This window comes from Planococcus citri, chromosome 1 (genome assembly GCF_950023065.1).
Source record: "Planococcus citri chromosome 1, ihPlaCitr1.1, whole genome shotgun sequence".
Lineage (NCBI taxonomy): Eukaryota > Metazoa > Arthropoda > Insecta > Hemiptera > Pseudococcidae > Planococcus > Planococcus citri.
The window spans coordinates 71,519,728-71,547,358 of NC_088677.1; the positions used below are offsets into that span (position 1 = coordinate 71,519,728).

The 27,631-nt window shown below is 36.2% G+C and overlaps 1 protein-coding gene, 1 long non-coding RNA gene and 1 other non-coding gene across 13 annotated transcripts in view; 2 read left to right on the forward strand and 1 right to left on the reverse strand.

The window, feature by feature from the left end:
• The window catches only part of LOC135849797 (uncharacterized), a 105,841-nt gene that overhangs the window by 9,650 nt on the left and 68,560 nt on the right, over nt 1-27,631 (forward strand). For 2 of the 11 annotated variants that reach the window (XM_065370482.1, XM_065370467.1), the window contains exon 1: nt 5,521-6,040. The exons of 1 other annotated variant lie outside the window; for it this stretch is intronic. The gene's annotated coding sequence lies outside the window, so the exon portion shown is untranslated. Of the gene's footprint in view, nt 1-5,520; nt 6,041-14,034; nt 14,182-17,899; nt 17,966-19,754; nt 20,000-24,844; nt 25,086-27,631 lie in introns of those variants that run through there. 8 more of the 11 variants (XM_065370390.1, XM_065370450.1, XM_065370475.1 and 5 more) reach the window with 7 other exon arrangements.
• LOC135833521 (U11 spliceosomal RNA) lies at nt 8,667-8,795 on the forward strand. Its single transcript, XR_010556489.1, has one exon. It is a non-coding gene; the product is annotated as a U11 spliceosomal RNA (small nuclear RNA).
• Nucleotides 9,999-13,913, reverse strand: LOC135849904 (uncharacterized). The gene is made up of 3 exons (XR_010559623.1): nt 13,655-13,913; nt 11,348-11,498; nt 9,999-11,254 (listed from the first exon to the last, which is right to left on the reverse strand). It is a non-coding gene; the product is annotated as an uncharacterized LOC135849904 (long non-coding RNA).

Below are 27,631 nucleotides of genomic sequence, written 5' to 3' on the forward strand. Positions count from 1 at the left end.
AGTGATGTACATATCATGATTCAATTACGTTCAAGTATATAGTACTTAATTTAAACCTCTCATCTTCTGCTGCCTACCTATTTTACCTTTACCTACCCCTCGTCTCTCAACATGCAAGATAATGCAGAACAAACAACAAAGCAGAGACCTCAGAAAGAGAGCGGAGTGCTGGAGGGAATTGTTCGCAAACGATATTCGTCCATATTATCGGAAACGAGAGCAGGAAAATGGATGACAACGTCGACCTACCGACTCGACTGGCCGGCCAAAAAGATGAAATATCGACCAATAAAGAACTTCACTACAACGCGATAATAGTATGTATTTTGAGAGAAAACGAACGAGCAGTGAGAGAGAGAGACAGGAGACGGAGAAAGAGACAGAAGAGTTATCTGATGCGTTGGCTTGTGTATCGTGTATCTGTTTGCGCTTTGGACCATTTTCATCTCTCCAGTCGGCATCTAACAGAAAACGATGAAAATGTCGTAGTTTAGCAGAAGTCAGAAGTGTACGAGTATACGTAATTTTAGCTCTCTACGACTTGAAAGCTACGTTCGACGACGGTGTCCGTTGTCGTCTTCTTCGTCGAAAACTTTCACGTGTAGATTGGTGCGGCGGAGACTGGAGATTCGATGTAGTAGCACGTTGACAGCAGGCCAATCCCTTCGTTGTCCGTGTCCATTTGACTGTATTTTCGTGAAACTTGTGCTGCCAGTGCCTTGTGCCTTGCGGTGCTTTATTTTTGCCTCCTGCGTATGCTGACGCTGTACATGGTACAATTATTATTATGTATTGTAACCCTGCAGATTACGCTTTTGACATCGGCGTCGGCGTGCTCCCCTGCCCGGTCGTCGGTCGTCACCGTCGGCGTTGCCTTCTACCTTCTGACGTTTTGCTGTTTGTAATTATTATTATTCGAGGGCTCCCTCGAATATCGTCGTGTTGAGTGGTTAGTTTGGCAATCTTTTTGACGTCGTTATGAGAGCTTATGACTCTTATCTTGAGGCTTGTAGCTTGGCATGGGTTCAGTGAAGTGAACGAGATGCAGAAAGAGAGGCTGATGTAATTTTATTGGAAGATTACCTTGGATTGGAGTCTGGCCCAGAGGAAGTTAGAGCTGGTTTTGTTATTCTTGAAGTGTTTTTTTACTGCCTGCAATCGACTATACCATCGAGGAACTTGTATTGAATTCGGTGGTCAATTTTCCTCCTCAAGATACCCCTTTCTATGCAATTTGCTTTAAGCTTGGTAGAATTTATAGTTGTTTTTTCGAAAAAATCAACTCTGGAGTTATTTGTTTAAAAATTATTTTCCCCCCATTTTATTCATCTTGCTTGTTCGAGTGACCTATTTATATTTTTGGATTTGTTATTTTCCAAGTTTTTCATCTCTCCTCCATTTCTCTGCTCGCCTTGGTTTCTTGATCTACCTAAGTAGGTCAAATGAGCTGAAATATTTCTTTTAGAAAATCCATCGAGGTGGTTTTTGAATTTTGCTCTTTCAGAACGTTACATGTCCATCCAGCCGATAAGAAAATTTCATTGAGAACATACGTATACGGTATACCTAGAGAATTTATCGACGTAGGTATTGATACAGCTCGTCAAACACATGTCGATTTTGAATGGAAACGTCGCGTCGTCGTCGTAGCTTCTTTGGCTGTTTTACCTACCATCAGCAAATATTGTACATAGACTGATTTTAGAACTTCGATTTTCCAACTAAAGTTCACACACGTGCATTCGTACGAATTATATTCTACCTAAAGTATCTGTTTTTATTTTTTCCAACGCGATTAATCAAACACCTTAACTGCTTGCGTTGTTTTCGTCATTGTATAGTGTACCATATCGACACTTATGTAGTGGTTTGATCATCGATGGTGATAATAATTGTAGAAGGTTTTGATTGAAAACAACGTGTATTTTGTATTATGTATGCGAGCATATAAACTCCTATGAAGGTGGCGATGGCGTTCGTCTTTATATCTGCATGTTTACCTTTTTACGACGACGAGGTTCAAAGGTCAAATCTTTTTGCTACGCTGTGTATAATGATCACATCGAAAGTTTACCTTCACACATTAGATATGTATTATTTAAAAAGTTTTATGGTATCGCATTAGGAATGAGAATTTGATTCAGAATACTTATATTTTATGCTACCTCCTGGGATCAGGGGTTCAACCCATTTTTCTCTTCCCTTCTTCTGTTTGCGAAAATGGGAGTCAAAATCCACTCACGAATGAAATTTGTATTCTGAATCCTTCGTTTTCAGTTACGATGAGGAATCGTGAAATAATTCTGGATTTTGACCGAATTCACTAATGTGATTCTTTATCCTGAAAGGAAAGTGTAATAGTGTATCATGAAAAATTCAACCCTGACTAAAAAAAAAATCGATGAAGCATTCTTAAAATTGGTCATTTAGACAACATTTGAGGATTCACTCGAACCACTCGCCTTTCCGTTCATAAAATTTGAAATATATAGGCTTTCTCCCTTGCTGATATTATATGAAGACTAGAGAGAGAAAGGGGAAAATCGCCTGCAACGATCGATGAAAATTTGATATACCGAGTTAGGCTATACTTAGAATTTGTTTTCAAGATGTTTAAGAAAGAACAAAAGATTTTGAATTCCTTCCCCTCCCTCTTTAAGAAAGATTTGTTCGAAGAATGTACCTAATACCTACGTAATTTTTTGCCGAGTAAAAGCACATAATTTGAGGGTCATTAGATCATGGAAATTGGGGGGGGGGACTTGGCAGTGACTTGTCGTTCCCAAATTTTGTACATTTAAAAAGGGGGGGTGAAGAGTATTTCAGAAAATGTTTAAAATATTTTACATGGGTTATAAATTTGATTTTTCAAAAATTCTCCACAATTCGTAAAATGAATGAAATTGCCAAATTGTTTTCGTATATCTAATTAAACGTTATTTTATTTTGTTCGAAAAAAACAGCAAATTGAAAAACGAAAAAAATTTGTAGAAAATTTTGCAATTCTGCTGTTCTTTGACCTTCGTTTGCGTTGAATAAATTTTGTAATAAAAAGGCAACTTTTTTTGTTCGTGGCCTCGTGGGAGAGTTAATGAAGTCTCAATTTTTTGATTTTTTAGACATCCTGTATAAATTATAATGAGAAAGTTTCCAGTCTTCAAAGTGAATTTTTAAAATTTGCCAATTTTAAAGAGAGTATTATTTAAAGAGCCACCCGACGTATTTTTTGTGGAAAGAGGTCGGAGAGGTGGAGGGTAACGCTATAATGGAGGTTTTCAAGTTTTTATGTTTGTCTTAGAAACGTTCACATTTTTTAAAAGCAATGTGGTGGTTCATCCTAATTAATTATCAATCATCAGGGGCAGCTAGATAGGCGATGCTTTTATAGAGCTCAAGGAAAACCTTGAACAGGGGTCCACTGGTTATCGTGAATTTGTCGAAGTGACATTCAGAGAGATTGGAGTGGGGAGTGGAGGGGGGATGTAGCCATTCGCGAAAATTTGGAATAAATCATTTTTTTTTTAATATTCCATCCCTTGAATTCCTTGAAAAATTTCGTAAAATGAAAGTTTTTTGAACCAAAAATGTCATGTTTTTTTTGAGAAAAATTGTCAGAAAAAATTAGCTTGCAAAATTTGTTTTTAATGAAAATTTTATAATTTTCTTTTTTTTGACGAGCGAAGCGAAAACTGAAGGTATTTTTAATGAGGTATCCTGTAATTAGCATTATTTTCTTAAACTACTATTTTTAAAAATGATCATGGGGCTCTAGATAAATTTCATCAACTGCAATTTTCAGCCAAAAAAAAAAAACATAAAATAAATGAAATTCTGGTAAAATCTCTTCTACAGAAGTGACATTGCTCTGCTTAGGAGGTAATTTTTACAGGTTTTAAAAGGTCCCAGGAATTTGAGCACTGCAAGTGTCAGGCACATCGAATTTTTTTTCAGTGAACAGAAAAATTGTTGAAAAGTAGGTATTAATATTGTTACGTGATTTTAAAAAAGGAATTACGTAATGACGAGAAAATAATTATATATTTCTGGTCTCGAAAAGCTAGGATAAGCTATAAACCTTGAGAACTCAGAGGGCTAAAAACTCTGAGGCATTCTACAGTTAGGACAGTTTCCCTGAATTCGGCTTTTTGAAAATTATTTAGGATTTTAAAATGCAAACATTGAGAAAAAATACCATTTTTTGTAAACTTGGAGTCCTACACCTCCAGGATTTAGGGGGAGGAAATGCCTCTGTACCTCTTGGTTCTATCAACACCTGACAAACATTACTTTTTGGAACACTTCGAATAGAATTAAAGAGCATTACAAATTGATAATTCCCAGAAAGAAAAGCTTTTCCTTTGATTGATTGAAAGTTCATTCAACTTTTTCAAACCATCCAAGCACTGCAGTGGTTCCCAATCATTACTTTTTAAAAAGCTTGGAACAGAAATTGAAAGATACGTATTAAAAATTCATAATTTTTCGTTTCGTGTTAAAAATGGAGAGCTTTTGTGTGATTGAAGAAATTAAGTAAATTTTCTTCTTTTTTTTTTCTACAAAAATAAAGTTTTTTAATGCATGGACTTTCTCTTGAATTTGAAATGAAAAAATTGCTATTCGGAGATAAGTACCTATGGTAACTTTTTTTCAACATTTGAGATATACCCGTACGTTGAAAAAAATTCAAGATTTGCTCCCTCCTTCCTCCTTTTACCTCTTATCTCATCGACTCATCCGTAGTCGAACGAAAGCCTGTCACGATTGTTTTGTGACTTTTTGAATACCCTGTAGGTGGAGTCTAAAGTTTATGAGATTCTAATATAGGTCATCGAACGACCTTTCTATGAATCAACATGTTGGAAATTGGGAATTTTCGACTCTGGGTAAAATTTTCCTTTTAAAAAGTTATTTTTTGGCCTTTTTATTCGATATTTTCTTTTTTCAGTGTAGTTACTTCTCTGGAATTCCTAATTTTTTTTACAGGAGGACTTTTGTTTTCTTTTCTTGTCGTTCGGAATTGAATTTTGTGAAAGGTTTTGAACCCCTGGTTCTTGCGAATTTCAACGCTAGGCAACTCGTTCACCACCAGATTTCCCCTTTCGTATCTGTCAGCGTGAAAATCTGTCTTGTCAACATGGTTTTATTAGACGATTGGACACTTTGTATAAACATTCGAGCATTAAGGAGACTCCAAGATGTAATGTTTCTCACCCAAAGGCATAAGCCTCGCTGAGCTGTGTACGGTGGCCGAACCAGAGTAACGCCAGGACAAGACAAGACGAGGCATTTCGGTTATCTCATTCGCTGTTTCCGTCTTTCGTGCAGCATCCGAGCATGGAGCATCGCAACGGCCGGTCGAAGTCAAATGTTGTAGAGGTTCCAATTCGAAAATGGGGCGGTGGTGGCGAAGAAGACGACGACGACCGACGACGACGTCGACGACAATGACGACTACTCGCCTCGGTGTCGGTACTACGCGCTGCGGCGTTACCAGCACAACGTCTATGCTTGCTTGTAACCTTCCGTCGTGTGCCAGTACGGTTTGGCTTTTTCCCTCGAACTTTGTTCGGGCTTTGAATCGACGTTCGAAGAGAAGGGGAGCTTGAGTGGCTTTCTTCATGTTCGCAGAACGAGAAAGAAACACAGCTGTGCGTTTTTCAGCTATATTAAACATGCCGCGACGGTACCCGCGAGTATTTGTACGTATACGTAACGTATGTGTGGTTTAACGCTGCTACAGCCGAGATTGCTGCGATTTGGATGTGGTAATTAGTGATTTGTGATTCTCCGAGTGCTTTTTTTGCTCGCATTTTTCTCGCGCTCATACCGACGGCGGCGACCGTTTATTCGAGTTTTTCCTCGTTTCGCGATTCGTTGCGGCTTGATTCGTGTTCGTACGAGTGCAGTTTTTGCGCGGATTCGACCGATCGGCTGTGGTGCCCTTCCCCTCCCTCCCTGCTCGTCAGAACTCGCGTCGAGGTTTGCATAAGTGCCAAAAAAATTTCATTGCGAGAGCTCTGCTTTTTTGCTGCGCCGTAAGGTGAGTACTATTTATATCGCGCGTGAATTTTTTCACCTGAGTGAGGCTGAACGATTTGTGCCTATCTCGGTCTGTGTGTTGTGTACTTACCTACCTGACTAGGAAGGGGATTTAAATGAAATTTCTGCTCAATACTCAACCTACCCTATCCTTCCACTGATGGGCTTGGCCCTAAAGGATACACGATGCTCGACGTCATACTTATGTCTTCTATTCCCTGCCTTGCCTTTCTGTTCCTCGATTGCCATTTCCCCCAGCTTGCAAATTGATTCACATTCGCCGAACTTAACTGTCAGTGGAATTCACGCGCGTTCATCAAATCCTCTCACCGTCATGCTCAGCGTTGCCATCGTTTGTTGTTCTCGTTGTACTCGTATGTTCTTGTCAACTTCACAGTGCCTCCCTCGTACTGTACTATAAGCGACGAGATAATCAACAAACGAGGCAACGAAACTATGGTAAAAAGGGTCATCGAGGGGATGTATTGATCCGGTCGCTTGTGTGTTCTGGTGCAGATGTTGCTGACTCGATGTTTGGGGTTCTTTTTTCATTCTGTACGGTGTAATGGAAGATGCGATTGGAAAATAAATTTTGAAACGGTTTTTATTGGCGAGGGGATGAGAAGGGGGAATTTTGAAGAATTACTGCTGATGAATTAGTTCTTTGGGTGATGGATTTTTAACGGTTTTATAAGGAGAACTTTCTAAGTTTTCGAAGTAAGTCTTTTTCAAAATTTGAGCATCCATGACTAGGTCAAAATTATTTGTCGAGTTACACTTTTTGTATAAATGTATTTGATCTAATTGTGAGAAGTCAACGCGATGAAAATGCTTGAAATACAGATATTCAAATTTTTGAGGGCATTCAGGCAACCCTTGTCCTCTTCATTTATCTCAAGACCCTCATTCCTCAAATGTGAATAATGTGATTGAAGTATACAGATTTTCATTTTTGCTCATTTGCTAGTACCTACCGAAACTTTTTCAAAATTCAACAAATTTCGGTTCATCTGAAAACTTGGAGTACATTAGCGCCCCCCCCCCGCTAAAGTCATTTTCTATGGTGAAAAAAGTAAACGAGAGTAGAATTTTATTCGTAGATAAATGAATTTTTTCTACTTGAGCCTCAATCTTGAGTGGCTCAGTTTCCTCAATAACCCTTCTGCATTCAAAATGATAAGTTGCTATGGAGCAAATTCACTCGTAAAGTTAAAATTTTTGGAAAAATCGTGAAATTTTGCTAGAACACACGAGTTTTTGTCAACTTTTTGCCAAAATCAAACCTTGACAATTATATCAAAAAGCAAGACTTTATGGCAACTATTGGCAAAAAATATCCTTTTTTGCAATTTTGGTCGAAAAAGTGAGAATTTTGGACAATTTTGAACAGAAAGTGGTATATTTTAGCATTTTTTGCAAAAAGATACAATCAGGGGGGATGTTTCTAAAAACAAAAGCAACAGTTTTTTATTAATTTTTGAAAAAACGAGAATTTGCAAGACTGACAATTTGGCAAAAAACAGAATCTATAGATACGTAGGTATAGAATTAGGGGCCAAAAAACTATATTTTGGCAGTTCCTGTCAAAAGAACGAGACTGAAATAATTTTTGAATAAGAGTGAGACTTTTTAAAATGACAAAAAGCGAGACTGACAATTTAAGCAAACGGAGAGACATTTTTTGAAATTTCTAGGAAAAAATGCTCAACATTTGGACAATTTTTCAAAAGTAGTGTATTGACTCTCAACTCGCTAAAAGAAGATGGTTCCCAAAATTTCAAAATTAATTGTGAGCAACTAATTTTTCGAAGACAAGGTTTTGTATCATGTTGTGGATAATTATGTATTTTCATGTTGGTATATTTCTTGCTATTTCGTTCAGTTTGTAATTTTAAGAGGTAACGTAGGGATTAAAGGAGCAATTAAAAATGACAAAAAAGCACGTTTTTTGGAAGATTTTGATTTTTTTTTGAGCATTTTGCACAGATTTTTGAGCTCCATAAAAAATATATGTTATACTTTAAGGTGTCATTAAAATTCTGAAAAAATTCGCAGAGAGCCCCTTCCCGTTTTTTCCCAAGAATTTTTGAAATTTTCAACCTCCCGAAGACCCCTCAAATATGAAAAAATATGACTATTTTCTATGAAAGTTTCAAAATTGTTGACCCCCCCCCCTCCCGAAGAACGAGTTTTGAATTTTGAGTTCGGGTGGGGGGAGGGGGTCGATTCAAAAAAAATGTTGGCGTGGTTTTACTTGAAAACCAACTTTTTGATTGAATTTCGTCAAAATTAGAGAAAGTGCCGATTTCACTATCTTATCTTAATCGGCTCTTTGGAAAAAAAAATGTTTTAGATATTCAAAGTCTTTGAAAAGGTTCATTAGGAATATCAAAATGTATCTGTGCAAAAAATAATTTTTCTGCCGCGAAGGTGCGGCGCGCGGCGTAAACAGCAGTCAAGATAAGGTACTTGGTGGAGGTACCTCCACCTAAACCTACTTCTGGTTCTGGTATCTGGTAATGAATGAAGTATTGCGTATGCACGACGTAAACTAACACGTTTTACTACTCGCAGATGAAATGTTGCATCGAGTGGTATATAATGTTTTGGCGCGAAAACTTCAGTTTAAAAAGGGTGTTTGCCGCTTTCATGGCATGCAAGTCAGCAATGGCTTGTAGGGTATGGTTATCAAGACATACCCAACACATTATTTTTGAAACGGGAGACAGTTGGCATCAGAATGTGCTGGCGTCTTCTTAGTTCTTATTATTTTATTTGTATAGTATTTTATGGTGAATTGGTGATGTCAGTACTTCTAACTATTTCAATAGCCTTATATACTGATTTGATTAGATAATCATTGGAGCTGATTAAATATTCAAAAATTGATGTAGAAAATTTCAATTACAAATTAGGTTTTTGCTGAAATTTCTGTTTTTGTAAAAAATATAAAATTGTAAAAATTGTAAAACACGTACTTACAAAAAAAAATTGAAAAAACTCTTTCTTATTAAGCTATTAGAAACTGCAATATGAGATGTTTGATGTTTTGTCTTTGGGACTACTTTGAAGTTGATCGCGAGTTGTCAGTAGCAATTGAAATCGAAGATGTGTTTTATGAATTCAGCAAAAAGGTTTAAATTTGATATGTACTTTATTTTTGAACCCTTCTCCCTCTTTCGAATCGATTAGAAGCGATTTCAAAGAATTTTTTAGAAAAATGATCATTACGTCATTACCCTACTACACGAAATTTGGTAAAAATTTCCAAAATGTCATTAGAGGCTATAGAATGAGCCAAACCTACTTTCTATCAATCTGAGAGGTTGAAAATGTGGTGCATTATATTGAAACTCAGTTTTCTAGCTTGATTGAGCGAAATTTCTTGAATATTGTAGTTTTAAAAGATTTTCTGGAGGTCCCAGAATTGCTCAAAACAGCTTTAAACTTGCTTCCAATCAATTCGAGGGTGGAGCTCAGAATGAGACACGTGCCAAATTTTAATTTTGCTAGCTTTACCTTTGACCCAAATTTTATTTTCAAATGAAAATTAATTTAGTGTCTGAAATTTTAACTGTTGGGATATTTTTAAAATGTTTTTTCGATCTACGTAGTTTTTTTTTGGATTTCAAAATTTTCCTGCAGGTTCAGATTCCTTCCTTGCCACGTACCTAATAATTTTCGATGAGTTATTTTCTCTTTTTCGTAATTTTCAAGATTTTGAAATTCCTCAACGAAAAACACGACGAATTATTTTTTGGAATTTAGGCTCACAATAAGTCATCTCGTAGGTCGATGGTTTATTTTTTGTTTTTCGTCTCTTCCCCCTCCCCCTGTCCATAGCTACTCCAACTTTTTCGCTGTAGTGAAAAAAAAAACTAGAATTTTCTGAACAAAGAATATGTTAATCCAATATCCGATTGCATTACAAATCATAATTCTGAATTTCTGATCAATTTTCTCGAAGAGTTATATACCATCAACTAATGAAAAGAACTTACGAGTACTTTGGATGGAATGATTGCATCTTTCGGTAGATAACTACGGATGGTGAGTTAAGTACCTATACCTACGTGGAAAATTCTCGGTACACGATTGATGACGCGTACAGCCTTATTTCACCCATTTCTCGATCTACATGCTCGAGCTCGAGCTGCTTCAGTTTCCTGATATGTACGTACTATTATTGTAATGTACGTGAAGCGCAATTTCGGACGGTTGGGTTGACTAACAGCTTATTTAGCGAGCTCGAAGATAAGATAAACGCACCACACACACGTTATACGTGTGTTGTTGATGGACATGGCGGTGGTCGGTGGACATTTTATCATTACATTAGATCGGCTCGCTCTAATGAGCGCAGGCTTTCAAATGGTTACTGGCAGATATATTATTTGCTGTACTGTAGCTGTACTCTGTAGCCTGTTCCAAGCTGTGCCATTTGGGAATGCTGCTGGCCCTGGCGCGTTGGCGGCGGTCGCGGAAAATCCATATGGTTAACGTGGTATCGTTTGATAAGTCTGCTGGTTTATCGATCAGTTTGGTTTTGAGAGACTGTAAAGTTAATCTTGACGATATGTGTAATGGGTGGAACCAAAGAGGGAAAAAAGAGAAAATAGGTTGAGAACTTCAGCTCGTCGTAATAGTGTTTTGCCTCTTTTATATTATGGACTCTAGCGTGTGTTATACGATTGAACTACGAGTAGGTAGCTGAAGGCGACGCGACGCCGACGTCGACATTGTAGATACGTACAAAGGGTGGTCTTTTCTGTTGCCTTTGCACGGATTATATGTACCAAGTCGCAGTTTCCGTTTTTCCTAGCTCTCGACTCGCCGAAATACGAGTGTTCTATTAATCCGTCATTTCGCCTCTTTCACTGCAAAAAAACCATCTCATCGGTGGACGGATTACGTCCTGTCAAAAGCAACTGGGGTGACGGTGAATGGATACGTTTACGTATATATACTTTGTATACAAATCATCCTGTAGGTGTTGAAAATGGCGATCGTGATGTCGTTGCAGAAACGAGTTTGAATTTAGGGTGCGAAATCCTTTTTTTTGCTTTTAAATTGGTGATTTTGTCTACCTACCTGCTGGTTTTATTTGCTTCTTTTTTGGGTTTTATCGCGTCTACCGAACTTTTCCATCGACGTCTTCGGGTCTGCTGTCCCATCCTTCTGTTTACCCTTATGTGTTAACATTTTTTATTGTTCACTGAAACAGAGAGTCAGAGTTGAGTAAAATATTACACAAGTTTTTTACCTCAAATTTGTTTGTACAATTTAGTTTTCACCAAATAATTATTACATCGATCGCTCTGACTTACAAAATTCTGAGCAGGTATGTTTCCAAATTTGAAAAATTCATGACTTGGCTGTAGGCAAAGAAGGGACTCGTACTCCAATGTCTCCAATCGACAAGCGATATTTTGAACCGGGCAATGCTAACTCGAAAGAGCCTGCAAAAATACATCACAGCCAAAATTTCAGATGCTAAAGTGCATTTTTTGATATTTACCTAGTGAATATGAAAAAATATTTAATTTTGATCAAAAATGAAAAAAAAATCAAAAATTTTGCCAAATTATTTTGGAAAGCTGAAATTTGGTATGTACTCTATTTTCGATCTCCCAAATTTGATTGGAAACGGTTTCGAACCATTTTGAGCAGTTCTAAAGCCTCCAGAAGATTTTTGAAAGTTGAACTTTCCACAATGAAGTAATACGAAAGCTAAAATTTTCTTCATTCTGTACATCAATATGTTGGAACGATTGGGGGGGGGGGGTAGTTTCAAGCCGTTCTGGAGCCTCGAGTCATATTTTGAAAATTCCAGATTTTCATTCAGAATGTGCGATAAAAACTGTACAATTTAGTGGGCCACTAACGAGCACCAATCGTGACAATTTGGCCAGTTTTTAGGGCACGTTTTGAAAATCTGCAGTTTCCAGAAAATGATTGGAGGCTCCAGAACGATTTCAAACACCTCCAATCGACTCAGCATGTTGAAATTAGAGTGTAAAGTGAAATTTTGCTTCCCAACTTCATTGGGTAAAGTTTTGTGGAAATTTCTGCTTTCAATAATCTGCTAAGTTTTCAACTTTTTTTTCATTTTTGGTCCAAATTAGGTGGATTTTCGAAAAATAATCATAAATTTAAAAATATGCGCTTTATTATTAGTAGCTCTCGAAATTTTGGCTGATGAAAAGTATGTTTTTCAAAATACATATTTGAAAAGGAAGAGGAGAAAGGGGGCCAAAATTTTGAGCTAAAATTAAAAGAAATAAATGAGTTGATACAGATCTCACATATTGATTTTTGGTTCAACTTTAGTATAAAACGACTTCAACGTCTACAAGGATCCTTTGACGAGCCTTCCCTCGCCTCCCTTCACAAACTTTGAGGTGTTCTTCGATTTGAACAGGATCGTGATTTTTGAAAAGAGCAAAGTCTGAAACCTTCATAAGCCAAATTTCAGTTGACCAAATTGATTTTGATTTTTGGCGAATTTTTAATCATCCAAAATTGACCACTTTCAGCAATTTTTGTTTTTGTTTTTAAACGTAACTATTTAATCAGCAGAAATTATGGAAATTGATCCCGAAACTATTAATAACTCCTCCGAGTCAGTTTTACAATTTCCGGCCATTCCGAAGCTTCCAGCTCGATTTTTGATTTCTCTGCAGAGTTGTTGAATTTCTCCAGAATATTCAAAAATTAATTTAGGCAGCTGAAAATCGAGTAGTAGCTTATTCTCGACTCGATAAACGAGTTTCTTACATTTGAATAGGTTTTCTGGAGGATATCATGGAATAACTTTTTTACAAAACTTTAATTTGCCAAGTTGATCAAAGTTGGTTTTTTTTTTTGCTTTACATGTTAACAATCTAACATCTTCAAGATTTTAAAACCCCCACTCTTCAGAAAATTCGACCAGATCTCTGGTTTTTGCCATTTGTGATTAATGTTGATGACTTCAAGTGGAGTCTAGGACGATCCTTTGAATCCATTTATCCCTAACTGACATTATCCTGAATGACAATTCCTCTGAACAAACATAATTTCCCAATATAGGTAGTAGGTAGAGGTACCTATTTATAGGCAAATTATAACCAAAAAAAAAAACAGATATTTTTTGGATTTTGGTAAAAAATTTCAACTTCAAAAAACTATATTTTAAGCAGTTTTTGTACAAAAAATTTTTTTTGGTAATTTTAATCAAAAAAAATACTTTTTTACAATTTTAACAAAAAATCCAAAATTTTCTAGAAATTTTCACTAAAAAAGAATCTGCAATTTTGGCAAAAAAAAAACAAGACTTCTTGGCGATCTTGTTTTTGAAAAACCAGCAATTTTTGATAATTCTGACTATGTAAAAACCGATTTTTCTTTCAATTTTGGCAAAAAAGCAAGACTTCTTGAGAAATTTGACCTAAAAAAAAGTCTTTTTTTCTATGCTCACTTTTGTGGATTTAAGATGATGTGGTTGGGGAAATTGGATTTAGAAAATTAGTCGTTCAGAAAAATTATAGTTTGGAATATTTTTCCATTCGGGGAACCCCTCAATTGAAAGTGATCCATCTTACTTGCAGCATTGATTTGACATAGAATGGCTTACTTAATATTCTAGTTTCTGAAATCATTTCACCTCCCTCTCGCCATTTAAAGAAATCTAGAAGTCTTCTAGGCGAACTTGTCACTTTCTGGAGAATCTGCAGATTCAAGGAAATATGATGTCGTCGCCTCTTCTGGTGGTCTTCTTACGCGAGTTGAATGATAGGAATGTAAAATGTTTATTTCTTGAGAAATTTCTGTATACTACGAAGCATGTTAGTGTTTGTTATCAACGTTCTTCAATCTGGCCATCAGGAGATAAGAGCTGGGAAAATCAGAGTTCATTACCGATACCCTGCTGCCTGCTGGTTTGTGACCGCCATCGCCAGATCTTTTCGCGAATGCATACCAGAATACTTTTGTACTCCGCGATGAAATGCAGTTATGTATATCCAATAGTAGTGTAGTGGCATTGACGATGAAATAAAATTTAACGAGTGGCTTTAATTTACGCTATCCGCGAGTAACGAGCCGCGTTGGTCGCAGTGGTTTTTGATTTGGACGACGACAATTTTTTTACTGCTGAATTTTGTAAGTATAATATTTTGTCGAAGTATACCTACCTTACTATGTACCTGTGTACATATACCAACTTGTGCTTCTAAGTACCTACCTACTTACTTATACGTACCATAATGTACGCAAAATGGCCCCATACAACGTGACGTCGTCGTTACGTTTAGTCGAAGAAAGACGAAGAGAGTGCTTTTGAAGGTCATAACATACATATAATAAGCGCGTACAATGGTCGTTAAGATGTGGAAATTTTTTTCGTCTCGTCTCCTCTCTTGGCGCTGTGGTACCTTGAATACAGTAATTTCTAGGTCTGCTCTACATGTGTACTCTACGTGTACCATTGACGCGGAAAGATTCGGAGGAGATTCGTTATCATAATATAAGAGCTTTCTTCTTGGATGAAATTTGAACCTGTCGAATCAGCTACTGCGAGAAAGAACAAGCCGATTATTCGAATGCGACGTACGTTTCTGTTCGATTATTAAGTATGTACCTGCTATACGAACGAACTTGTACCTGCGATATTATACTCGGAATGACAATCAGTTAAACGATGACCTTTGAACTGTACCAATCTACACTATGACGAAGTTGGAAAAGAATAGAAACAAAGACCAGGAAGCGGAGAGGATGGTTTTACGACATTGTAAATAAGCTCGTCGTTTTGGACAAATGACAAGTATTTGGTGAGAGGGGTATGGGGAGGGGGTGATCTGGAGCACAAGTATACAAGACGAGAAATAGGTACCATAGAACTTTTGAGAAGTAAGATGAGAAATGAATAGGTAGCCAGGTTGTTGGACTTGGGAAATTTTATGTACGTGTACGTATATGAAATTTTATCGAGTATGTTTCTTCGAAGATGACGATGACGATAATGGTGATGATGATGATGATGATGTTCGAAGTCAATCTGTAAGCTGCTTCAGAGTAAATATATGGAAGTCTGTTATCAGCAAGAGGAAGATGCGGTCAAGGATTATTACGAGTATATACGGTGGTGTTTGGTTTCTGCGACTGTGAGCCTGCCTATATACCTACCTACTCTCTTGGTACATATCAGATGCCCGAGTTCAAATACACATACATGAGTAGGAGTGTGTGTGAGTAAGCGGTTATTACTCGCTCGCAGCAGTGGTATGAGATGCGATAAGAGAGTTCTTCTGGGGTACTGCCGCGGGTTAAACTGTACGATGTACGAGAATTGAGAAAGATTTCCACAGTACCGAATACACACGCGCGATAGTATGTGCTAAAGAACAAATAAATTATCTGTTTCACGCAATTAAATCTTTCAACGGTGTGATAACAATGTGATAGCGAAAGACCGAACTGAACTCCTCGAGTGTAGCTGATAGTAGAGCGTATATACGAGAGCAATTTGGAATCGCTCGCGCTCGTATTGATGAAAGATATATACTTCATTGACGAGTGACGTGTGTACCTTTGGCTCGTTGGGTCAGTTTGACGCTTTCGCAATATCCTCGCATTCTGCATGCTGTTTATCTACTTGCCGTATATCTTTGAGTTTACCACACGTGAGATGTGTACGTTGTACCTATTCAGAACTTCTGTCACGGTGTATTGGGCAAATCCTTGTCTTATCAGTGAGATGACGGTGAAATTGTAACTTGATAACGTGTATAATTACCGCGAAGGTATTTGAAATATACGACTCAGCAACGAGCTTCCACTTTCTCAGATGTGATATGTGTAATTGGGAGGTTTAGGTATAGGTACCATGTGGGAAGATCAGGGAGGGACAGTAGGTGCGGAAAATGAAATGGGTAAAGGGTAATTTACACATTTTTACGTCTAAAGGGCAATAAAGATCTTTTTTCAATTTGACTCTTCTTATCAGAATGATTCGATGAGTGACTACCGTGTGTATTGAAAGCATTCCATTTTTGAAACCTTATAATGAAGTTTGTTCGCTCATCAGGCGAATAAAATACTCCATAGATGAGAAACTTTATGTTCTACAATTTTTTTCGAAGAGCTCCTGGTTTTTGTGGAAAATTGTTTTTTTTTGCGATGGAAATTTTTTTAAATCAAAGTTTCCATTTCAAACAATCTCATCAGGCTGAACTTTTCAAATGAAGGCTATCACACATGATTATACGCCACAATTTTGTTTCTACGTGTATTCAATATTCTTCCCATAAAAAGAAAATTTTTTTCACAAATATCACGTAGATTGAAATTTTGTGCGCAGCTTTCAAGTTCAACAACCTCTGAAAAAAGATCATTGAAGAAATACTGGATGGGTGAGGGAGGGAGGGAGGGAGGGAGGGAGGGAGGGAGGGAATATGCACATTTCTGGTTCTCCTGGCGCACAACTTTCGTATACGCTATTGCCTGTGGACGAGATTTGAATCAAAATATTTTCAGTTTCTTATGTCTGTTTGAAGGCAGATGTATACTTCCGAGGCAAGGGGGGGGGGTATATATTTCTCAATATTAATTAAAAATTTCTGAAAATCTAATAAAAATGGTTAAAATTACCTAACTAAAAATTGATAAAATGGTGCAAAATGCCCTAATTTTTAAAAAAACTGTTGAAAATAAAAAATCATCAAATTATTTGTATTATTGAAATGGAATGAAACTGCGGAAAAAATGGCATATAAAGTATCAGAAAAACCGTAAAACTGCCATAGAAATCACTTGAAAAATCATTAAAAATTGAGATAATTTCAGTGAAATTCGCTGCAAATTTTGCTACAACTGCTTTAAATATCGTTAAAAATTATTTAAATGACATAAAATTATTTAAAATCAATCAAAACTTTAAGAAATGTCTTGAAGTTTGAATAAAATCTTCAAAAAGTCGCCCAGACATTAAAAATTTATAAAATTCTCAAAAATGCATGAACTATTTTCAAATTTTTATGACTTTTTAGTGATGGAAAATTAATTTAGGTAAATTGATGAAAAAGATTAACAAAAGCAAACTTGAAGAAAATTGCTCAAAAATATGTTACAATATTATAAAAATGGTAGAAAATGATTGAAATTTGACCGAAATATCGTAAAACAGGGTGTCTAACGGTCATTTAAGTCATGAACAAGTCATGAATTTTGCTCGAAACAGACTTTAAAATTTTTAAAAAAATCTATAAAATGAAAAAAATTAAAAAATTTGAAATTTCTTTAAAAAATCAGAAAATTGAGGAAATTGAAATAGATACCTATTTACTTCCTACAAATTAAAAAAATGCCGTTACACTTTGATGTTATATAATTTTTTTGTGGGGTGGGGGGGGAGTATTTTCATACGGTAAAAATGTGAAAAATAGGTCATGACAAAGTCATGATTTTTTGTCTGGGAGTTTTTTTTTGGACACCCTGTAGAAGTGTAGAGGTACCAAACAATTTATTGTAGGTAAATTACAATAAATTGATCAAAAACCTTATTGAAACTGAATGAAGTTCAGCAAAATTTATGTACTTGAAGTATTACAGAAAAACTGTAAAATTTACATTAAAAAATGCTGAAACATTCCATAAAATTGATTTAATAATTGACACATTGGCAAAATTTTTTTTTTAAATGATCAGTAATTTTGTGCAATAACTCAGAATTTAAGTAAAGTTTCTTGAAATTTGTGTAGATTATGAAATATTAGATAGACTACCAATAAAATTAATATTGTGGAATGATAAGTTGAAATGAACCTAATCATCATTTTTACATATTTATTTTTGTTTGTTTCAGGTGAGTGCCAACAAATTTTCGTCATTAGTGTTATAGAATATTTATGTGTCCAGTGTCCACGTATGAAAAATAAGTACATGGGTAAGTTATTTTATAATTTTGGAAAAATCTAAGTCAACAGATTTTAAGATGATACCCCCTTTTAGGGCGTGATTGAGGGAGTGAAGTGTCGTAATTAAAATTAAAATTTGGTCACTTTGAAATTTCCTTGTTCGAAATTGCCATAGACATTGTCACCCCAACCCCATCCTATTCAATGGCTCTCAGACTATTGCCATTGACATTGTCACCCCAATCCCCTCCTTTTCAGTGGCTCTCAGACTTGAGAGTTGAAGTCGGAAATTTATTTTGGGAACTCTTGAAATTGAAGAATTATTGCATGAGAAGGGGCCCGGGGTTGGTTGGGATGAAAATTTCAAAGGTGGTTGTAAGTTTAGGACCTAAGTTACTCCTTCAACTCTCCATTCTTGAGCAGACATAGATGTTGAAAAAGAAAACTAATCAATGGAAGTATGTAGCCTGGGATTAGTATGTACATTTTTTATTCATTTTATTTTTTGACATAGGTACATAATTTTCCCAGGTTAAAGCTATTATAAAATTTTGAGAACATTTTTTTTTTGGGGGGGGGGGAATTACTTTGATAGGAATTTTTTTTTAATCTCAAGTTTGAGTTTTTACTCGTACTTTATTAGAAAAGTGTGTATATCTCGTTTTCACTGAAAATAACAGTTCCAGATTTTCATAAATTTAAAAATGATTTCTGGCCCTAAATTAGTGTCACTGGAGTTTTGGAGCATACTGTTCCCAAAAATGTAATTAGGTATCTTCAAATTGTGTAGCCGGACACTTGAATTGGTTCTCGATTATTAGTTGTATTTTTATTCTTCCTGCGCCGGTTCGCTTTTATTACAGCGGAGGGCTCTTCCTTTACCAATATATTAATATGTTCACGCGAGTAGTGTCTTTTCGGAGGTCATTCCGACGATTTAATTGGCAATGCTGCCGGTTGAGGACAATATTTCAGGATAATTTACAGCAGGAAACTACATAGTACATACCTATATCGAAAGGGTGCGCCCAGTCTGACAATGAATGTGCGAGCGTGTTCCAAGTAACTCGATGCTAATTAAGGGGATTTATGGTAATTCTAACGGATACGGAGCTCGATATGTTACTCGTAGGTCAGTTCATTGTTACCTAATTGTAAATGTACCTACTCGAGTGTACGTACAGACTACAGTACACCCGAGTTATTGCAATTTTGCTGGATTGCCTCGGTGTTTTAAATGCAAAAGTCTTTAACGATGACTTTGGGTGCCCATTTTCTTGGTACCTATTTTGTATACTTCTCTCATATTTTCTGAAATCTCGATCAAGTACGAGTATATAGCAATACATGTTATGAAGATGGATTAGTAGGTACTCGAATAATGGAGTTCATTTTCTATCCCTCCAATTTCCTTGGATAGAGGTAGTCATTTCATCTATCTCTTTTTCTTACGAGTATATTTTCCTATCTATTTTTCTACGTTTTGTTCGGTCGTCGATAGTTTGTAAATTTTCCATAAAACTCGAAAGAAGAAGAACTTTCGTAATGTGCTTTTTCCTCGACGCGACGATGCGCACGTCGTCTTCATATGGAGGATTTTCTTTTTCTTTTTATTCGTCATCGATGTGGAAATCATTGTTATTGTTTGCATTATCGTCGTCGTCGTCGTCGTCATCATCATCATCATCTTCTTCATCTTATCCGACCATTGATTACAAGCATTAGTGTTGCGTTGGCGGATAAATGCGTTGAAAAAAAAAGGTTATTTTTCTGCTCTTTTCACGATTCGCGCGTTGGTTGTTGGTTCAAAATAGAGAATATTTTTCACCGCAGCTGGATTTGTGTGCTGGCAATCGTGAACATTCATGGTGTTCGAGTATATGTTTTCTACTCAGCTTATTCGTATCGTATTTATAGACTGAGAAACGTCGATTGTTTCCTTTATGGTAGAAGCCATTGACGTAATGGCTGCGGTGCTGAGTGTTTCGTGGAAATGCCAACTTTGCCCCAAGTACTGCTCAGCTGTATGGGTGTTTGCAGATGAAGACGCGCGCGCTATGATGGTAATTGCGATTCTTTTTTTGTAGAATATGTGCATTTTACCATTTAGAGTGTCATTTGAATGACGTTTCTGTCTTGGTTCAGAACGGGGAGAGGGTAGGGAGTTGGGGTTTGAGGTTTTGGTGTCTTTTTATTCGTCTTTGATGAGATCTGCAAAAAACACCCTTATATAAGATATGTGTGTGAAAATAACTATATTCTGAGAGTCATGAAAAATCTATTGACAGCTTGAAATGCCAGAAAAGGGTTTCTTTAAAAGCGATGGGAAACACAAACAGTTCCATTTATTCATTTTTTCAAACCGACCCCCCCCCCCCCTCCATACTTCCAGCAACCCCTCATCTGGAGTCAAAAACTAAAAATATTGACGAATTTGTGCGATGCATGAAGGTGCTGATCAGGTTTGAGGACAATTAAAATTTGAACAATGAGTCGATTCGAATCACAAATGGCAAGATTTGATTCTTGATTCAAATCTTTTTTTTTTTTATTTTTTTTTATTTTTAACGTGATGCTTAACAAATTGTAAACTTTATGAAGTTTACGAATCACTTTTTTGTCCCTCGTTCTTGTCGCCACGTTTACCTTACTTTTACTATTTCATCAATTTTTGGTATTTTTCACTGATTTAAAATTTTTTAATGTAAGTAAAATAAAAAATTCAAAATAACACATTCATTTTGAATTTTTTATTTTACCTACATTGAACATTGAAACTTGATTGTTTTCAAATGATTTTTTTCAAAATTTTTGTGATATAAAATTTTTTATGCCCTTACAATTTTTATTATGCAATTTTTGCCAAATTTTTCTCAAATCCTGAGATGTTTTGGCTATTTCTAGTTATTTTCAATAATTGTGTTTTTGTCATTAACAAGTTTCGGATTTGTTTTTGCGATTTGTTCTAAATTTCGTTCAATTTGATTGAAATTTTTTCACTTTTTAATACTTTACAAAAATCTGAGTATTCAAGAAATTTTTATGCAAATTTTGCTAAATTTGGACTAATTCAAATTCATTTTTGTTGAAGTATTTTTACATTATTGATTTTAACGATTTTTTTTCAGTATGTTTATATCATTTTCAACATTTTTTTTGACGATGTTTCGCACAAATCTTGCTCACTTTTGATAATTAATTTGTAGATATTAAAATTTTTTCATCGTTGGTCATTTTGGATAATTTCAAAGTTTTTTCAGTCTTTCTCATCATGTTTTGATCAATTTTCAACTAAGTATGTTCTATACAGTTTCATGTTAAATTTTGACCAATTTTGCTTGTATCTCATTAATTTATTGGCAATTTTCTATGATTTTGGTGTTTTTTAAGTAGGTACGCGTTTTTGTCATTTTGAACACATTTCAACAATATTTCATGCAATTTTTGTTGAATTTAGTCAAATTCATCACTTTTAATTTTAAACATTTTTTTCGCTGTGTTTTATGCAAATTTTGCTCAACTTTGGCTATTTTTATTTTTATTGGAAATTTGACAGTTTTTGAAAAGCTTGGAACAGTCAGATATCATTTTTAATAATAGGTACCTTTCAATAATGTTTCGTGTAATTTTGATTATATTTCACCAATTTTTTTGCTTAAATTTTATTAGTTTTTTGTAATTTGTCATGAATTTTACTGATTTTTATATTGTATATTTTTGTGTTTTTCAAGCAGGTTTTAATGAGGTTTTATGCTGTTTTCTCAGCACTTTTTCAAATTGTTTTGAAATTTTGAAATTTTGACTTTCCTGTTAATGAAAAACGAGTAAAACAGAAATTTGAATAAGAAATTACTCAAAAATTGGGTGATTCTAATCACTTTTCAGAATTGATGATTCGCGGTCTAATCAGTCTTTTTGAGCAGTGATTCGTGGTCCGTAATTCGGGTCGTGATTTTATTCAAAAGCCATAGTAAGAAAATTGTTTTCATTGGCCTTCTTGAGCACAAAATTTCAGAGTCCCAAAGTCTCGTAATGGTCTTGTAGTACCTACTTGAAAACTACGAAAATGGTCAATTATCTACAAAATATTTTAGTTCTGATCTACTTTGACTTCGTGTCCATGGCCGTAAAGAGCCAGCGAGGGCCTGAGGCAAAAATTGAAGGCCCTATAAAAATTGTCCACCCCCCCCCCCCCAGCACCACAAATCAATAGGTTTTAAAAAATTTATTTATATTATGTATTTGTATAAAATAATGAAGAGGAATGTGATTTTGATTCTGAATATTTTTTCAACATTTAAAAATATGAAGAGAAGTTGAAAATATTGCTCGAATTTTTTAGGGAATTATGTTTGAAAAATAGTGGTTTTTAACAATTTTAGACACAATTTACAAATTTTAGAGTTGTCAGTTCATCACTGAACATTTGAAATTGCCAATTGCCAGCTTTTTAAACTTTCTCAAAGGGCCCATTGGAAAATGAGGACCCGGGACAAATTGCCTCATTTACCCCCTTCCCCTCTCTCAGCCCTGAAATCTTACCACATATCATTTGCCCGTCTAGTAAACATACTCGTATGCTGTTGGTCCTGTGGCTTTGAATGCCCAAGTCAGATCTGTTATATGTACATAACAAAAAAAATGATCCCGTAAAATTCTGTTTTGATTTGAGCTCGTTAACCTTTCCATTTATAAGCGTATTGTACTTTGAAGATTTTGCAATGAACTGAATTTTGCTTTCGGTTTCTCAAGGGAAAATGATTTGAGCTAATGAAGTCTGCTCAAATTTGATCCGATCAGATCAGATCTAGTTGGATTTTGAGAGTATCCGGTTCTGATCAGATATGATTGGGGTTGATCAAGATCAATCTAATTCAATTCAATTCGTGCCTAGTTGAATGTATTCAGATCTGAACCTATCCAAATCCGATCAAAACTTTGATCTGACCGGATCGATCAGGTCAAATTAGATCTATGGAATGTTCGGATCTGATCAGATTTAATCATTTTCCGCTGGGATACGTCTTTCACAATGCATAAGACTTTAAATTTTCATGTTTTTCTCCAGCAGCCTCCGAATTCATTACGAAAATCGTCAATGTACTCGTAGTGTGTTTTGTTTTATTTCGGTACTTGCTGCGATCTCTTTGCTCTGTACCCCGAACAAATTCTCAGACAGACCATCCTCGACAAAATACACCATTTATGTGCTATTTGTACGTTGCACGGTATCCGATCTTTATCCCTTTCGAGTTCATGCAGCTTCTTCCTCTTCGAGTATCATTCTTGTTCGCTTTCGTTATAAACATTTTTAAAATGCGGGATCGACGTGCGTGTTACGTACGTATATTATTCTGGCGTTTTTACAGACTCTGTCCATAAAAAGGAAACGAAATAGGCGATATGGGTTGATGAGAAAGAACTTGGGGAACTGTCCTGGCACGGAGCACATACGCATTAGGTTTCTTTCTTATTTGAAGAGGACTGTACTGTAAGATATCGCGAGACCAGCACAAAGTATTAGAGAAGAAGAGAGGAAGACGACAGTACGAGCAGATATATCGAGATGAGAGAAGAAAAAAAATAGGACGCCGGAGGTACCACGACGGACGCGTTGGATCGGGTGGAAAAACTCAGCTCCGTATGGAGGTTATTTGCGGCGATGGCGGGTATGAGGGTGGAGGGCGGAGACGTCGACCAAGGCAAAAGAGAATGAAGAATCATCAACTGCTGGCTGTTTGCCCGCCTGAGAGAGCGTGGACGCGGTATAAAAAGGGTATATGTGGTACATTTACTACTGCGGCGGATACGGCCGGCGACGAGTACTTATGCCAGCAATGGTGTGTGGTGTGCTAGTGCTATGCCATAGCCATGATGATGGGCTTCTGTTTGCCTCTGCTCTGCGCTGCTGCATCGCTCTCGTTCATTCTATATCTCGCTGTATCTCTGCTGTGTACAATGAGCAGCAGTGGTCGGGTTACTCACGCACACCGCACACTCCAGCACATCTATAGCTATAGAGGACAGAAACACAGAAAGACAAACGCAAACGGTATCTACCGAAAAAGGTTACTATGGTAACGTACATCTGGATGAAATTGCCGCAGTAACAGGCCGCGCGGCTGCGGCCCCGATCTCTTCGTCTTTTTTTTCTCTTGCCACAGCATTACTAGGTGTAGGTACCTACCACTGCCGCCGTCACTGCCGCATATATAGGCTTCGACAAGAGAACATAGGATGCCCTAACTGATGCGATAATATCAAAAGAAGAGAAAATACCATTAGAGTATACGTATTTCTTTAACGGGGCGCGATTTTTCTTCCTTTTTATAGCAAATCGCCTGCTACGTCGTCTTACTCAGCACAAACAACGGCAATACAGCAATTTCGTAGCGTGGTGGGTTTTCCCCTGCTTCTGCTTCCGCCGTTGGTGGTGAAGTTTTCAGTGGTTGCTAAAAATCTGCTTTCGTATGTGAATGTGAACGAAACTCACGAGGATCTTCATTATGTAGGTAGGTACTTGGGGTATTAGGAATATAGGTAGGTTAGGGTGTACATGATTGTTCCTTCGTAAGCATCGGCGAAAATTCGTACGACGTTCGTAGGTATTGGCGCGCTCAAAATTGTAATTTCACAAACATGCATCAGTATTTCAAGGTTTCAACGCGCTGGTTTATTTTTATTTGCATACTTCGACGGCTTGGTAGTTTGTTGGTTTGGTACAAAGTACATTATATGTACGTACGTACATACATATATGCGTGTGTATTGTCGAAACGACAAGTAACGTTGGTTTCTTCTTCTAAGTTCAAATCAAATCGTACATACTCGTACGCGTACCTACTTGTAGTACTATTCTTATAATACGATTCTCGCTCGTTCTTCTTGTGCAATTTCGACAACGATAACGACGCGACGCGCCGCACCATCGCCTCTATCCACCGCCGAGCTGTGTCGCGAGTCTTGACTTATCGTTCCTCTCTTCATCTCTTGTACTGTTCTTCTCATCGTCGTACTCGTAATCATCGTTTATGTATCGAATACGAATAACAAAACATTGCAACTGGCAGCTTTTGCGAATCAACAACAATTGGTGTATTGGCTAACGTCCGCTGAAATCTATTAATGTGCTCGAGATGCTCGTACTGCGTAAGTTTGTTTTGTTTTTTGCAACGTTTTGTCTTATGATTTTTGGAGGCCTGATGAAAGGTTGTGAATGGGATTTGTATCGATTGGTGTTTGATGATTTTTGTATCGACTCTCCAAACTCCAATCGGTCGAAATGATTGTGAACCCCATTTGTGGATTTTGGATTTCGACTTTGAATTATTCATGTTGTAGTACGAGTGCCTATGTAATGGATTAGTTTGAGATGAATTTTTTTCGTAGTTTGAGCCCTCGATGGACTTGACATTTTCTTGTCTATTGTCGAATGTCTTCTTCTTTAGTAGGTACTACTACTACCTGTACCTACCATTTATAATAATTGGGTCAATTGAATTGGTAAAGGTAGGTATAGAAAGGTATTCAGGATTTTGGATGGCCTAGAGATCTCATCGTCAGTGTGTTACAGGGCTGTAGAAGTGTAGAGAATCACAAATTATAGTGCCTACTTTCACCGTCAGAGTGTCGCAGCCTTGCCAATTCTCCTGCTAGTCCTGTTTTTTTTTCCTTTTTTACCAATCAATCGTTGAATTTTAAAATTCATATTCTTCATCCCTCCTTTATGAGACTTTGAAAAAATTTCATTGCAAAATTCTCTGAAATTGAAAATTCGCCATCATTTTCAGAATTTCCCTTTTAGCAAAATGAAAAACATTCAAAAAATTCGTCTTAGCGAAAGAATTTCGAAAAAAATGTCTTTGCTAAATACTTATTCTCTGTTGCGAACTCGCAACTTCAAATTTAAAATTTTCCTCAAAGAAGTTTTTTTTTGTTTTTTGAAAAAACTACCACTTTTCAGCATAAGGGCTGAAGACTTTTCAATTTTTTAAAAAAATTATTCAAAATCCTCGCTTTTTTGCCAATAATTCTCAAAAATATTGGCTCTTTTTGCAAAAAATTCCAAAAAATTTCACTTCTTTTGAGAAATTGAAATTTGAAAAATTAAAAATGAAAAATCTCCTCTCCACTTTTGAAAAGTTTAGTTAAGAATATCCAAAAATGTCGGAAGAGCGAAAAATAGCGATGTAAAATTGTTACCCCTTTCCTCTTCCCCCATAAAAAATCTTAAAGTATTTGTAAAATGTCGTCCCAATAAAATATTAAAATCGTAAAGGTATTTTCGACCTCCTCCCCCCCCCCAAAAAAAATAACAACCGTAATAAGTGGTGAAATGTTTGAAAAATCCCCTGCCAAAAGTCCTGTCAAAGTCCTGCTTTTTCAATTTGAAATTTTTTTTGAACACCCTGTCCATACCTACTGATTGATTATTAGGGTGAATTTCCCAAAAAACAGTTCGCGAATTTTGACCAAATTCAACAGAGACAGATTTTGAAGGTGTACCTGAAGGGAAGATATGAGGGTCTCAAACAAGTGGAATTTTCGCAAAAAATGTGTTTTTTCGCTGCTGTCGCTACCCAACCTGTTTTGGGAACAGGAACAATGGCACAGTCCCAAATGAAAAAGAGATTAGAGATTCTGCGTCGATCTATGCTGTTGCCGTCGAAATCCAAGACCATATTTTAGAGTTCTACTGAGCGGTTGAAAATTTACAAAATCATGTATTTACATAATTTTGAATAAGTTTGTGTTTTAAACATTTTTTCTTCGCGAATATTTTGCATTGCTTACTTATGCCAAAATATTGAAAAATGTTATTCCTGAAACTGAGGAAATATTTCGGAACGCAGTCGTGTCAATTTTTGATCATTATTGCTAATTTCAAAAAAAAAAAACGAAAAATAGCCAAAAACTTATGACATTTTTTTGATTTTATGAAATTATAATTTGAATGTGTTACTTACCTATTTATTCAGTCAACAACATTTTTTTTGAAGTTCGCCATAATGAGCGAAAATTGGCATCACTGCGTTCCAAAATATTTCCCCAGTTTTAGGAATGTCATTTTTCAATATTCTGGCTCAGTTGATACGAAATATTCGCGAGAAAAAAAATTCAAAACACGAAAGGTAGGAACTAAAAATGAGCGATTAGCAAATTTTCAACCGCTCAGTAGAACCCTGAAAGTTGTCTTAGATTTTGACTGCAACAGCATTTTATAGATCTACGCAGAATCTCAAATACTTTCATTTGGAACTAGACTGGGCCAGTTTTCCCTTCCCAAAACAAGTTGGGTAATGCCAGTTGCAAAAAAACCTCAATTTTTTCGAAAATGTACCTTTTTTGAGGCCACACATCTCCCTTCCTGGGGCACCTCCAGAGCTGAAAATTTTCTCAAAATTAAGGTCACTGCTGAATTTGGTCAGAATCCATCGGACTTTTTTTTTCGAGAGATTCATTCCAATTCAATTTTTTTTCAATCTTGTGCAAAATTACCTAAGCTTTTTGATGTTTGAAAAGTAGATCCCTTTCCCCTAATCAGCCAAATAAAATTTGATATCAACCATGGGTTTCTGTCATTTATTTGTGGGAGAAATAAGACGAAACTTGTGAGTGAAATTCATGGTCTTGGCTTGACTGACAGATGAAAAAAAATCGCTGAATCCGCGAGTCACTTTCATGAAACGTATTGA